The sequence below is a fragment of the Amblyomma americanum genome, chromosome 10 (assembly GCF_052857255.1).
Source record: "Amblyomma americanum isolate KBUSLIRL-KWMA chromosome 10, ASM5285725v1, whole genome shotgun sequence".
Taxonomy (NCBI): Eukaryota; Metazoa; Arthropoda; class Arachnida; order Ixodida; family Ixodidae; genus Amblyomma; species Amblyomma americanum.
In genome coordinates, this window is record NC_135506.1 from 110,938,349 (window position 1) to 110,952,149 (window position 13,801).

The 13,801-nt window shown below is 46.6% G+C and overlaps 2 protein-coding genes across 2 annotated transcripts in view; one reads left to right on the forward strand and one right to left on the reverse strand.

The window, feature by feature from the left end:
- Gat (sodium- and chloride-dependent GABA transporter) overlaps positions 1 to 13,801 on the forward strand; it is a 261,834-nt gene that overhangs the window by 84,658 nt on the left and 163,375 nt on the right. The window lies entirely within an intron of this gene.
- LOC144107293 (uncharacterized) overlaps positions 1 to 13,801 on the reverse strand; it is a 139,425-nt gene that overhangs the window by 70,210 nt on the left and 55,414 nt on the right. The gene's annotated exons all lie outside the window — the stretch shown is intronic.

Here is a 13,801-nt window from a genome sequence, read left to right on the forward strand (position 1 = left end):
TGTTATTCGGGCAGGAGGCCTGAAATACGCATGTGCTTGTACTTAGTAGAGTTAAGCGTCATCGGTCAGCAACTCTCCGGCAAAAAAAAAAATTGCGCAAAGATCAGATTATAACTAAGGTTTGCTGCAGGTACTAACAGTTACACGATGTACCCCGCAGTTATCAGGAAACAGTCTAATGAGAAGGTAATAAATATAAATTGTAAACGAAGGAGGGATAAACACACAGCATTGCGGTACACCGGAATGACCGATGTAGCAGATGAGTCACAGTTTCTAACGCAGATGCATTGGCAGCTGTTTATAAAAGATTAAATATTCACGATCGAAAACGTTAAATGTTCACGATCGACATCGAAAACGTTGTTATATTTAAAGAAAACAAGATTGGTTAGAGTATATGATGTGCTCAATGAGATTCCAGGGTGCACGGGCTAATGCTATGGTGCTGTAATAGAATGGTGGACAAGAACTTTCTGATATATACAGAAGCTCTACTTCCCCTGCCTTCCAATCGTGAGTTAAGGAAGAAAATTGCAGACACTTTGCAATCGTTTTACAAAAGTTACAAGATGAGTAAATAGCTGTACTTTCTGAGAACTTTGTCGTAAAGCCAACAGTCCTTAAACAAGCGTAAATATTCTGCTTCGGGGGAACAAAAACGAGCCAACGGAGTCAATGATTATCGAATGCATGGGAAGGAAGTGTTAATTACGAACAGGCTAAAAGGCCGGCAGTGTGGGCGAGAAAAAGGAAGGTGAAATTTCGTTTAGTGCATTGAAACAATCTCTCTTGTATCCGCAATGCATCCTGGCCAGTCCCCGGCCGTGGGTATGTGCCATTAAGCCTCAGGTAATCATCATCATCATCATCGTCACCGCCATCATCATCAATCTTTCCGGTGTATTGAGACGCCGCCATCATTATTAGGTTACTCTGATCGCAGTATTCCCGCTGACCACGTTCTAAAGTTATTTTTTAGCACTCTCTCTGAGAGAAGACGGTGGAGTGCGCGGATAAAATACATTTCTTTTCTCGGATGTGACTTGCTTACATATATATAGTAAAAGGGTGCATTCGTACGCATCTTCGCGTGAGTGACGAGCGTCACCTTGTCACGCTAATTGTCAATAAGAAGTCGAAACCACTGACAATAAAATGTATAGACTTGCAGGAAATCTTACGATCAGGTCGTTTCTAAATGTCTAATTTCTTTTGTTGACTGTCACAGTGACCTTGTCAAACTTCACTTTATTTCCTTAAAGACCCTCGTGTGAGGGTATTACATAAGGGGTGGGACACATATAGATTAACAACAGAAAAAGTACACAAAAATTGAACGAGTTATACAAAGAAAAATGATTATCGTGATGCAAGCAAACGAGTAATTTGGTTAAGAAACATTGTGTGGCATGTGATGGCAGCAAGTTCATGGGGAAGGCCGTTCCAGTCGCTAGCAGTCCGGGGAAAGAATGATGAAGAAAAAGTTGTGCGTGCTCGTGGCCGAGATACACTAATCTTACGCATTGCTTTTTTTTTGTAATATGAGATGTCCGTTCCATCTGATGTCTGATGTTATTGTGACGCCTAAATGTTCGTAACTGCTAACCAAATGTAGGCGATCATTACTGATACTGCGTACGAAAATTGTGGAGGTAGTTATATAGCGTGACTTTCGCAGTGACCGTTTACTTCGCGTTTATACATGGTATTTCACCTAATACTTTACACAATATTCGAGAAGCTTGGTGGAAAACCAACCTGTTCAGTGCACGTAACCCGTCCAGATAGCCAAAATTCGTTGCGTGTCAGCGCCGAAGGTATCCGCGTTTTTGAAATTCTAGAAACTGATACGGTATCACTTACGGCGGGCTACACGCGTCTCAATAATTCAGTAGCCTAGTAGTAATAGTTAGGAAGTAAATAGTTAACTATTCAATATTAATTAACCAGCGGGAGGGCTCGGTACTAATCTAGGCGACCTAGGGTTCTTAACGTGCGATGACGTGATCAGCTAAACATACATACACGCCGCCCGCTTTACGCATCGCTCCGTCTGCGCGACTGCCCGCGTTGTTTCACTTTACTGTTATCTGTTGTGCTTCTCGAAGTGCCGTATACCATCTTGGAAGAAAGTAAGAGACCCTTCCCTTTAAGTTACGGCCCGTGCCACTCTACTTGGGAGCGCCACCTGACAAAGCACATCTGGTGGCGGCGAGACCGGCGCAGTGGGCCCGTCCGCGCATCAGATGGGCTTTGTCAGGTGGCGCCCCCGCGCAGAGTGGCGGCACGGGTCGGAACTTGGAGTAGAGTACCCTTACTCTTGCGGACAATGATACACTGCAGCGTCGCAAGGGTCCTGGCTGTAGAAAGCGGGTCTCTACTTCACGCTCAGGGTGCGCGTCACGCGGCTTCCGTTCAGGACGGGTCAATCCACGGGCTTTTGATCCGACACCACTGCGGCCATTCAACGACCTTTCTTCTCAACGAAAAAGGTCCCATGTGACCGTCGCAGCTTCTTCCAATGCATTTTCACCGGCCGCAGGTCTCATAAATGCCAATGCTTGCTGTTAGTCTGGACACTAGCCAAATGAAAAACCCGTTCATGTGCTTTTTTTTTACGGCGCCGATATTCCATTTGTATCGTAAAAAGGTAGGCATTTATGGATGCATTAGGTGGTGAAGCTGCAGGGGAACACAAGCCGTAAAAAACGACCATCGAATTGTCCTAAAGATGCTGCGAATGCCGGCGCTGGTAATCAGAGGGTGAAGGCGAAGCATTTGCAGCTGGCGGTGGTATTCTCAGGTCCTTTTGATGATGATGATAGGTTTGTGGTTTCCGCCAAGGAAGGACTTGAATTCCAGGGCATGCTTCAGAACGGTCCACCAGTTTGCCACCCCTTACCTTGCCAGGCTGGCCGCACTCTATATACACTGACCTTAATGCCTTAACAACACAGGAAACACACACACACACACACACACACACACACACACACACACACACACACACACACACACACACACACACACACACACACACACACACACACACACACACACACACACACACACACACACACACACACACACACACACACACACACACACACACACACACACACACACACACACACACACACACACACACACACACACACACACACACACACACACGCACGCACGCACGCACGCACACACACACACACGCGCACGCACGCACGCACGCACGCACACGCACGCACACACACACAGACACACACGCACACACACACGCACGCACTCGCGCGCGCACACGCACACACAGACACACACGCACACGCACACACCAATGCAATACCTGTCATAATGCGGTGGCACCGGGTTCGAACCCCGGACCAGGAAGAATTTTTCTTAAACTACGATGTTTCTGTGGAAGCTGTATAGCTTTCCGTTGTAGCCATATGGCGGTGCTTGGGTGGACGTCAGTGAGTAATTTGCCAGCTCATTCATTGTCGACGTATCATTGCGCTCCGGTTTTAAGATGCGTATGATGCGCCAACGCGCTGAGCTCTCCACACATGTGCTCTATAAAGTTTATTTCATTTCTGTTTCCCCGTTAAGGCTTCTCAGTGCCTAGTTCCTGTTCACGCATTTGTGTAAGGAGGTAGTCATGATTCCTAGAATATTTCTTTTCGCAAATGCTTATAACACTTCACCTGTGATATTAGTGAAATCGATACCAAAGTACACTGCTGCCTGCTAGCCTGCAGCCTGCTAGCCTACTTTGGCACTTTCTTTCCTACCTTCGGGTTGTAGTCGGCTATTAGTATAATATACATAGTTTTTTATGTTTTGACACCTTCGTAGAATATTTCTGTCATCCCGTCATTGTTATGCTGGTCGGTATTCGTACGCTGCCATCAAATAGTGCTATTTATCTGTTTGCTTATAGGCGACTGCATATAATTTGCCGTGAAATGCCTTGACCCAGCAAATCATCAAAGTCTCTACGACGATCCTGAGCGTGGTGCGCAAAACTATAATTACCGTTAACAGTGCTTTATGCATAGACCAATAACATTCAGCCGGAAGAGGTCGAATCCGAATTTCAGTTGTTTAACCAGTTATTCACATTGCGATTCTCTATTCCTAAAAATGTATCGGCATTTACCCTATGGATAAAACTTTGCGTAAAAGTCCCAACTCAAGGCCAATAAACACTCTAATACTGAGAATGTAAGCTTCGTGGATGCCATCTGCTACTTTAATAACTAACATATCAAGCCTGCTGTCAACGTCAAATGAAACGCAAACAAGACAATTGAAATGCATACATCAAAAAGAGAAGACTTTAGCTGAGGTAACGCACTCAGACTACAGTGCTGTGACCTGGAGACCGCTGCATGTAAGTGTTAACGTATACTGCCTGCATTGTTTCTTTAGCAGCCAATCTTTTTTAGTGTATGTTTCGCATCGCAGTTATCGTGTTTGCGTTTCGTTCGGCGTTGACAGTACGTACAAACGCATTCCATGCATACTTCTTTCGGGTTTTCCAACAGAAATATATTTATTTTTCATGAATATACGCAAACAACTATGAAACATAATCCCCCCCCCCCCACTCTTCCCGTGATTACAACCTCCATTCAAACATGAATCCCATGGAGCTGCTCTCACGTTTATATCGGCGAAACGGTCACCCTACATTAAACATTAGTTCTTTTAAGAAAATATGTAAGCCAGCATGGAAGCATTGAGCCGTTATCTATTTATTTGCTTATTTATTATTTCGCTTACCCTCAGTGCCAGATGCATTACAGAAGGGAGTGGTTACATAAAAATAAAAAGAAACGACATACAAAGCAGCAAATAAATTAGTAATACAGAAATCTCACACAAGTCTTCACATTGCCGTTCACAGTCACTCTTGATCTGCGGCACGTAGCCTAGTCTGGTGAAACAGTGGAACAGTCCCGACAGTACCAACTGTGCCTAATCGCTGGTGTGCCTGCAAGAAATATATTGGAAGAGGTGGAATGTGTCACTGGGCAGCTTTGCTATGATGTTCCTCGAACGCTCCTGTTCTGAAAGGCGCGTGTTTGATAGGTTGTTTTTGAAATTTTCAGACACTGGCCTTCTACGGCGGTAGCAGGAGTTGTACTTTGTTTATAGTATGCGACTCGAATAGAGCAAATGCAGAGCCACCGCTACCTGCACCGTGAGTGTGCTGAATTTTGCCGTGTTTCGGGAAGAGATGGCTGCCATATTTCCTGAGAAAAACTGTTGTTGCTTCATTTGCTTCCAGCAATATGGGGGCCACTACCAGAAGACAAAGTCAATTTAAGTAAGTCTCAAATAAGGAAAAACGATTCAATTCATGCTGCTGGTAAGTGAACGGTGAATAATGGTCACAAATTCCAGTGTTTTAAACTATTAGTGTTAGTAGTGATCTAAAGCAATCCTATGCTTCCTTTCTTGCTACGTTTCCTACTTCATGTATTGCTCCCTCCATAGATTACTTGCGTGAAGATTATTAGTTAATGATTGATGAATGGACTTTTTTGCCTGCAGCGGCAACTCCTGTGGTCTGCGAAGAATGCTTATTGTGGCGGATTTATTGCGGTCGCCTGGTTCTCTCTAGGGCACGCTGAAATCTGAGTACATGTGCACGGACAGCTCCGTCACGACTTGCACACCGCAGCCGCGGAATAGAAACCGTGCCACGAGCTGCCGTAGAGGGTAGCCTGTGAGCGAAGCTTGTGGACGGACACGGAGCAGTGCGCGGCGCTAGCCTCGAGTCCCAGGCGCTCGCTCTCTTGCGCCCGAGAGGTGATGCGGGCTCCCTTCGCATGGGTGCAGCGGTAGCTGTTAGGCGCCCGTCCCTGCCTTTCTCGTCGCCGTATTTCTCATCGCCATCTGTCGTGTAGTCCTGCTTTCACCTGCTTGCCGTCACGTAACATTATCTAAGCAATATCTGGCTTGCTTCGAACGGAAGACCGCTGTACTCTATTGCTCACGGGTGTCGCACGGCATCGACTCGGAACTTGTTCTTGAGCACACATTCTGCTGCACTCTTTGCTTACTCAGTGGCATCGATGAGAACTGTGCTAAAAGATTAACAGCGGTAGTTTTACTTTCTTTTCTTTGCTGCTTTAGGACAGCGCTTGCTTGCAGAACAAGGCAGAATGCTTTCTTAATCACATTCCTATAGTAGAAAACGCGATAGCATTCGAAAGGTCACCCACCCCCAAACATTCCAAAGGACTCCCCAATCTGGAAGTAGGCCCACCCAAGAAAATGGATTAACGGGCATAGGATTGGTGAGTGGAATAATGTGGATTAATGTGTGATTACAGTGGACTAGTGGGTGGATTGAAGTGTTGGGTGGATCGGGTTGATGTAATTTTATACTGTTAATAATGGAATGTACTCGAACATTCTAGTCCTCAGGTTTTCATATCTGGCTGTGCTGATAAAGCCAAGGCCTTCTCAAACAATTAGCCAATTTCGTTTCAGCGAAATGGGGTGGTTTTGCAAGACCACTACCTAAATGCTGACGCATTAAGATAATCAAAAATGGTAACAGCGTAAAAAAAAAAAAACCAGCGCTCGTCTCTCTGTCCTGTTACTTGCTTTCTGCACTGCTTAAGGGGCCCTGAACGAGGCTCTAATAATGTTGCGGCATGCCTGGTACGTTAAAGCACCCCCGCATCACGAATACTGTCGAGCAAGAATTTTTTTTAATGCGCTTTGTAGAAGCTGGGTTGTTTGCAGTCAAATATGAATCTCAGCGTCTTCGCGCCTTCCCCTCTCCTATAGTCAATTTTTGCACGCTGGAAGGTCGGCGCTCCTCCGCCGGCCCCACCTCCGGGGCGGAGCTTCCTGATCCGCCGGAGCTAAGGCGCATATTGGCTGCGGTTGTGGTGGTTGGCTGACGTCTGAAATAGTCTAACCAACAGCCATCTCTTAGCTTGTATACGCAAGTGCGAGCGACGGAGGAGGGTGCGAGCGTGAAAATGTCGCCGGGAAGGGCTCGCCAATTTTCGCGCGTGAATGCGGGTTCTCTGCTGCTGCGTGTAGGGGTGTATTATTTGGTTCTGGCTTTCATGACAACACAATGCCCTGGTTGAGCGAGTTGATGTGCTTTCCTCGGAAGGTGTTTCAGAGCCCCTTTATTAAGTGGCAAATATTTTGGAAAGAATATTTCTGTCAATAATTTAATCTTTCTGATGCTAGCACTCATCATTTGAATTGAAAAGTGTGGCGTAAATTATTTGTCATGTTTTACATCCGCGCTTAACATTCCTTGTCATTCAGCGTTCGGATCAAGAGAGCAAGCAACACGGACACACAAAAAAAAGGTGCTTAATAAACTTCCGAGAGGAATGCTCTAGACTCCAAACCTACTGGTTTACTTGGAAGGAGTTGGAAAATCCATTAAAGACCTCACTACGTAAATACGCGATCACTGCTCCTCGTCTGGGCAGTTGAGGTGCAGCGTTTCGCGCGCAGCGAAGGAAGGTGAGGGGAGTGTTCATTTGGACGCTGGCTGCAGCAAAGCACCGCACGACAGAAGAAACCACACTGCGCCTTGTAACGCTTGTCAGCTCTCACGACTGTCCCCCTTTGAGGAAGCTTACGCCAGTCATAGGAAGACGCGCGTTCAAGCAGGAAGAAGCTGGCTGGGCGCCTTCGTCAGACCTTGTGTAAACAACGGGCGGTTTAAACAAGGTCACATCGGCGCCGTCCAGACTGCAGACGGCGACCTTCACTCTCGCCGTACTCGGGAACCCGGCCGCTAGCGATGACAGCACCTCAAAACGCTTTCGGCTAAAGAACGGTTTTGTTTGAACTGGGTGTTAGAACTTGTGGGACTTCGGACGCGATCGCGCTTGAGACATTTCCTTCTCCTGCGGTCATCATCTTCTTTAAATGTTGAGCGACTATTTCAATCAGATGACGGTGAAGCGCAGAGATGACACCAGGACTGCAAATGAGCATGAAAGCTTCCAGGTTGCAGCGCCACCACGGTGAATTAAACGACGTAAAAACTGGGAAAGTGGTGCCCGCGTTTGCGGCGAGTGTGCAAATCGCGGACTGTGATGTAGACTGGACCCTGTAACTTTGTAGGTCACTTTTGTTGCGCAAACAGGGGCCGAGCGCTGTACGACAAAATTTTTCGTTTTGCTTGCAGCGGCAACAGTGGCTACAGTGGCTTGGTGATGGGGCACAATCACCCAGCCTCTATGTAATCGGGACTTCAACCTCGTCCCTGTATTAAAAGAACGTTTTGCTTCCGGAAGGGGTTAGGGCGACGATGGCAAGGGGGAGGATGCGATCCAACGCTGACACGGCGGCCATCTGGTATGACAGGGGCGTAGAACAGCTGCCCCAGTGGCTGCAGAAATGCAGTGCCTGAAATGGCGATTATGTAGGAAAACGAAACAATGCTCAAGCCTTAAAGTTATGTACCAGTTAGTGAAAATAAGAGTTTCTGTCGATTTTCAGAATAACCGGAGATTTTATTTTTGGATCAACCTCGTACAACTTGCGCTTGCTGAAGGAAAAAGGTGAAGTTGCGCTTTTTGGATTGTTTCAAGAAGAGAATGGTTTTAGCTCCCATGCACGGTAAACTGAGGCGAGCCGCTTCCAGAAACCTGGGGAGACCGGAGGCTGAACATGAAGCAGTACCTATCCGACATATTTCGGAACTTTTCATTCAGGTCGTATCCAGCAGAACAGAAAATTACAGCATACCATAGCGCCGATCGGGATTCTTAGCAGGTCGGTATGAGCACGATTTGCAAGCAGAACTGCCTGTTTCCCGATTGCTCAGAAGACTCGGCTATTGGCACAGCATTTAAAATAATCTAAACGGCGTTGATCGACAATAGCCTCTCTGAATGGCGCCTTGGATTACACAGTCGGCTCGCATATTTGGATCCTTTCCATAGCCAATAATTTTGGACAGAAGCATTTTTGAGCAGGAAACAATTTATGAAGCAGTTTTTTTTTTCATATAAAGTAAGATTTCAGTATAACAATCAATATACGATTTTTGCTAATGTTTACGTTTTATTTTTACTTGGCTTGTTCCTTTCCGCTCACCTTTGTTTAATCTCTTTTTGTAGTGCAACTCACGAGTGCATTGGTTTAATTTATCATGTATCTCATCGCTGTTCGGCCACCTTCCATAGTCTCAGATGAGACTGACAGTATTGAAAAAATAATAACCGCACACCAACTGACGGCTTGCATGTGAGAGAGCTCCACTTCTCGCATGTAAAGTTGCTGGTCAAATGACGCTTGGATTCGACCTCTAACTGGAGGCTCACCGCAGATGTGGCTCTGTCGTCATACCGCGTCACTTGTCGCAGCTGTTACCACGCTTTTACCACGCTGCGCCCACCGCCACTACGACAGCTCGCTCTCTCTCCAGTTGTGTCACGTGACTAACTATGTGATTCGCTCTTGCTGAATAAAGGGCTGCGCTCGCCGACGACGCGGTACCGCCGCTGCGCTGCACGAAAGCTAAACCGTGTCTAACCATGCTTAATCGCGATTTCGCTGCGCACAGTCCGGCTCAGCCCACAGCCAGTTTTTCTCAACGGGCGCAACACGATTCAAATCACAGGGAATAATTGTGTCCGGATGCGCATCCTTAAGCAAGTACTTTTGCGCTGAAGCCGGTCCTATTGGGAACCAAATCATTTTCCGATTTTGATATCTTTGAATTTGTGAGTGATTAAAAACTAGAAAAGTGCCTGGATTTTTTTCGCGAAAAGCGATGGAGCCGTACGCAAACGTAGGCACCATTCATTTTAATATTGCTGAAGTGTTCAGTTATTCCACTAGTCCGACTATTTATGCCCAAAATAATGAGTGCGGTGTTAGGGAGAGGGGGGGGGGGGGCACAGATCCGAACTTGGAGCAAAACGTGACTACAGCCGACTGGCGCGCTCAAGAGGCCGGTCTTTCATACATCGACCTGCGTGACTGACGTATTTCGTAAACCCTCTCTTTATTGTTCTGAATTAGTTTTTAGAAATTTATCTTGCCACTTGTGGCGCTGAATTGGTTGGACGCTGGCAATATAACCTTCACTGCAATCTTCATAAGTTATGCGAAATGTTATGTGAAGACAGCATAGCGCGATCTATTGGGATGAAATAACTTTCAGGCGACAGCTGATTTGCTGCCTTTCAAAACACACGCAGTAGCCCTTCTTTTGACGCTCGCAATTAACCTCGATGGGAACCCTCTGCACTTAATTGGCTAATCTACAGTATCCCGAGACTGGCGTGCACCTCGCGTCTGCAGGATATTATTGTCAAGGCATCATTAATCGTTTTTTTTTTGGTGTTATTCTTTATTTGATCACCGTCCAATTAGCAGGACCGTAAGGCAGCAAGCTCCTTTCTTCTACGTGATCCTTAGCGTCAGTGCATTTCACAGATCGAGAAGGCAGCCGCCGAGGTGGCTCAGTGGTTACAGTGCGCGGCTGCTGACCTGGAAGTCGCGGGTTCGATCCTGGCCGCGGTGGTCGAATTTCGATGGAGGGGAAATACAAGAGGCCCGCGTACTGCGCGATGTCAGTGCACGTTAAAGAACCCTGGGTGGCCGAAATTTCCGGAGCCCTTCACTACAGTGTCCCTCACAGCCTGAGTCGCTTTGGGACGTTAAACACCCATAAGAAAAGACAAAACAACGATCGAGAAGGTGAGTGTCAGGCCTGAAAGGGGCACCCAAGTAGCCTATGAAACTTCCGCTCTGATAATCCTGCCGATGACTGTTCTCTTCGGATTCGCTCACCGTACAGAAGTTGGGCGCATCGTTATGAATGTTGTTGCGAGCACTGTCGGCTCTCGCAGGCGACCTGTGAGGACGTCGAGACAGCTGTTTTGAGAGCGCAGACCCTCCAGTGTAAGCCACACTGCCTGCCGTTCACTTAGAAATAGCGGTCACGGAATCCCTTTATATGCTGGCGTCTCGTGCTTTAATCTAGTAGCGCAATTGTTTTCCGTTTATAAATTAATTCTTCCTAGCCACAATTGCGTCGTTTGTTGTCATAAAGAGCATACGAGCCGTACAATCGTTTTTACCAGGAACAAAAGTAGAATGAAGTTATTCTCAGCGTCACTTTAATGCTGGCGAATAGGCGCGTCAAGCAAACTGGTCGGGCAATCTGTCCTTGCTTAAGTTATCGGCAACAACCCTGCCCTCCCTGCGTTATCTCTGATAGCAAAGGCCAGCCAGATTTTGTTGTTCGTTAGAGCTCGGCAGTTGGCGGCCTATCCTCTCACGCTAGCGCTGCTTTTATCTCTGCACGCCAACAAGAAAGCTCTGAGCATCTTGCCGCAGCTTACAAACCAATAGCAGCGACAGCCGAGGCGCTGTGAAGCACATAGACTGGGCGTAATCATAGTGTTCAAGTATATCGTCCATTATAATTAAATATTTATAACTGCACAACATGCATACACCGAAGTGCTTCTTAACAATGACCAATATAGCGAAGTAGTCGGACTAACAGACGTGTTAAAAATCTCCGCGCGTACGACGTTGCATCTCTTGAAAATTAGAACGAAAACGCTCTGATGCTCGTACCAAAGTCTCGTGGGAAAACGGACGTTTCGGCGCCAACTCGGCACGTCCTTCAGGGCTGATTAGGTGGAAGCGCTTTTTTTTTTACTTTCATTTGCCCACTGCCGCTGGGGGTCGCCGCTGTGTGACTTTGGTCTGTGTATCACAGTTTTTTTCTCTCTAATTCGCCTCCCGACCAAGTAGAGTGCCGGAATGTTCACGTTCTAATCTGCTGAAAATGAATTGCAGCTTAACTAATTTGTGCGCGTAGCACTTTTATGCTCAGCGAATATATTTAACTCTAGTAAAGCATAAATTTCACTTCCCAGTGTGTTCTTCCGGCGGACCTGCACAAATATGCCCCAGCAAACTGCGGACATTGCAGTCCCAGAGCCGTGCTACTTGGAAACTTTTGCAGCATCTTTTGCTCTGTCGCGGAACTACGTGATATACATCGCATGATTTAAGATATCTATCGTTAAGCAAATACATTGTGGCCCGATCAGTAGTTATACTTACTGTCTAGAGCACTTAATTTGTGTAAAACTGTTGGGTCACAAAAATAACAGCAAATCAGTCACTAACACGTCTGCGGAATGCTAACGCCTTTGACAGCTAGCAGACGTTTGTGCCGGAAAAGCTGCATTAAAGCACAGACGGACTCGCTGAGCTCACAGCGGTGGTAATACTGAACGCCAAAATTCAGCACTAAATCAGTGCTTGTCGCTAAAACTTGTCAGTAAATATTGCGTGCACGCAATTTTGAGTATAAATGTCAGCAGGGACAATTTGAACTTATTCTTCGGTTCATCAAAGTAACTGACTCTGTGAACATTTCATTTAAGCAAGCTTCCACTTACGGGAACACTTTGAGGTCCCATGAGTTTCGTTCCAGCGATATTTCACTGTAACAGGTTGATCCGATCGAAAGTGTGCATCTATTTATAGACCGTTCCTAGAGCCCGCGTCCATTCTTGTGGAATTGTTCGTTCTAAATTTCATGTGAGTGTTGTACTGCGTTCCATCTCCACGTTGCGGTTTGGGGCCCAGGCAGTTTGGCGTGTTGCGTTGTCATCGCCCCAGTAGCTGTCATCCTCCGTTCATAATTGTTGGGGACCATCGGTCCGCTGCTTTCACTGCCTCTGTTTTTTTAGCCCGCTAACGACAGTTAGCTTAACGTCGCCTGATTCGCCTGATTCCTTGCTTCGCACCCAACACTCTTTAAAGGTGTATGCCGACTACGGACCCTGTACGCCTCGACCGCACACACAAAAGCGTACCCGGCGAAATGCAACGGAGGGCCTCCCTTTTTTTACGGGCGTCAAGGCCAACACGGCCAAGGACGCCGCGCCCGTGTTTCGGCACCACGAAAAAAAACAGAGAAAGGTCTTCACAAGTTGAGCATTTATTCAAGCTTGAATGCGCCAGGATGCTTTGAGGAGCTAGTTGGTTTCGGAAGCATCGTGAAGTATACAGCGTGATCGGAGACAGAGTTAGGAAGGAAGAAACATAAGACGGTACACAACGCTAAGAACTTAATTTTTCTTTCTCTGACGTCATGTATAAATAGGGCGACGCCGCCGAAGGCTATCGGAACGTGAACGCTGAGAAGAAACTAAACAAAACTCGCGAAAAGAACAAGCTAGAAGAAAGAAGCAAGGTCGTATGCGTTCTTATATCCTGTGACGTCATCGGTCCGTTTATGCATGATGTCACGGAAAGAAAAAAATGAGTTCTTAGTCAGCGCTGTGTTCGCCGTTCGTCTCTGTTTGTATCCGATCACGCTGTATGCTTCATGTAGCTTGAGTGGGCTACATGGCGCCAAAAGACATGAGCTTTCGAGAAGCTTGCAGGCAAAGGAACCTCGCCAGTGCACGTGACCAGTCGAAATGGCGAAAATTTGTTGGGACAGAGCGCCGAGAGTAACCGCGGTTTTGCAATTATAAAAACTGATATGGGTATTACTTACGGTTGGCTACACGCCTCTCATTAATTAAGGAGCCTAACAGAAATAGCTGAAAAGTTAACTATTCGATATTAGATACCCAGCCTGCTGTTTAGCAAGTCTTATCTGTAATCTCACGTACCGCGGCACTGACTATCCTATGACGAAAAAAGCGCGCTTTTAACTCAAAAAGCCTATTTTTAAAAACTGTGTAAAATCTTAGGTGAAACACCCTGTATGTGCGCGACATTGACCGACAAGCATTCTCGACCGTTACCTATTCGAAGAGCC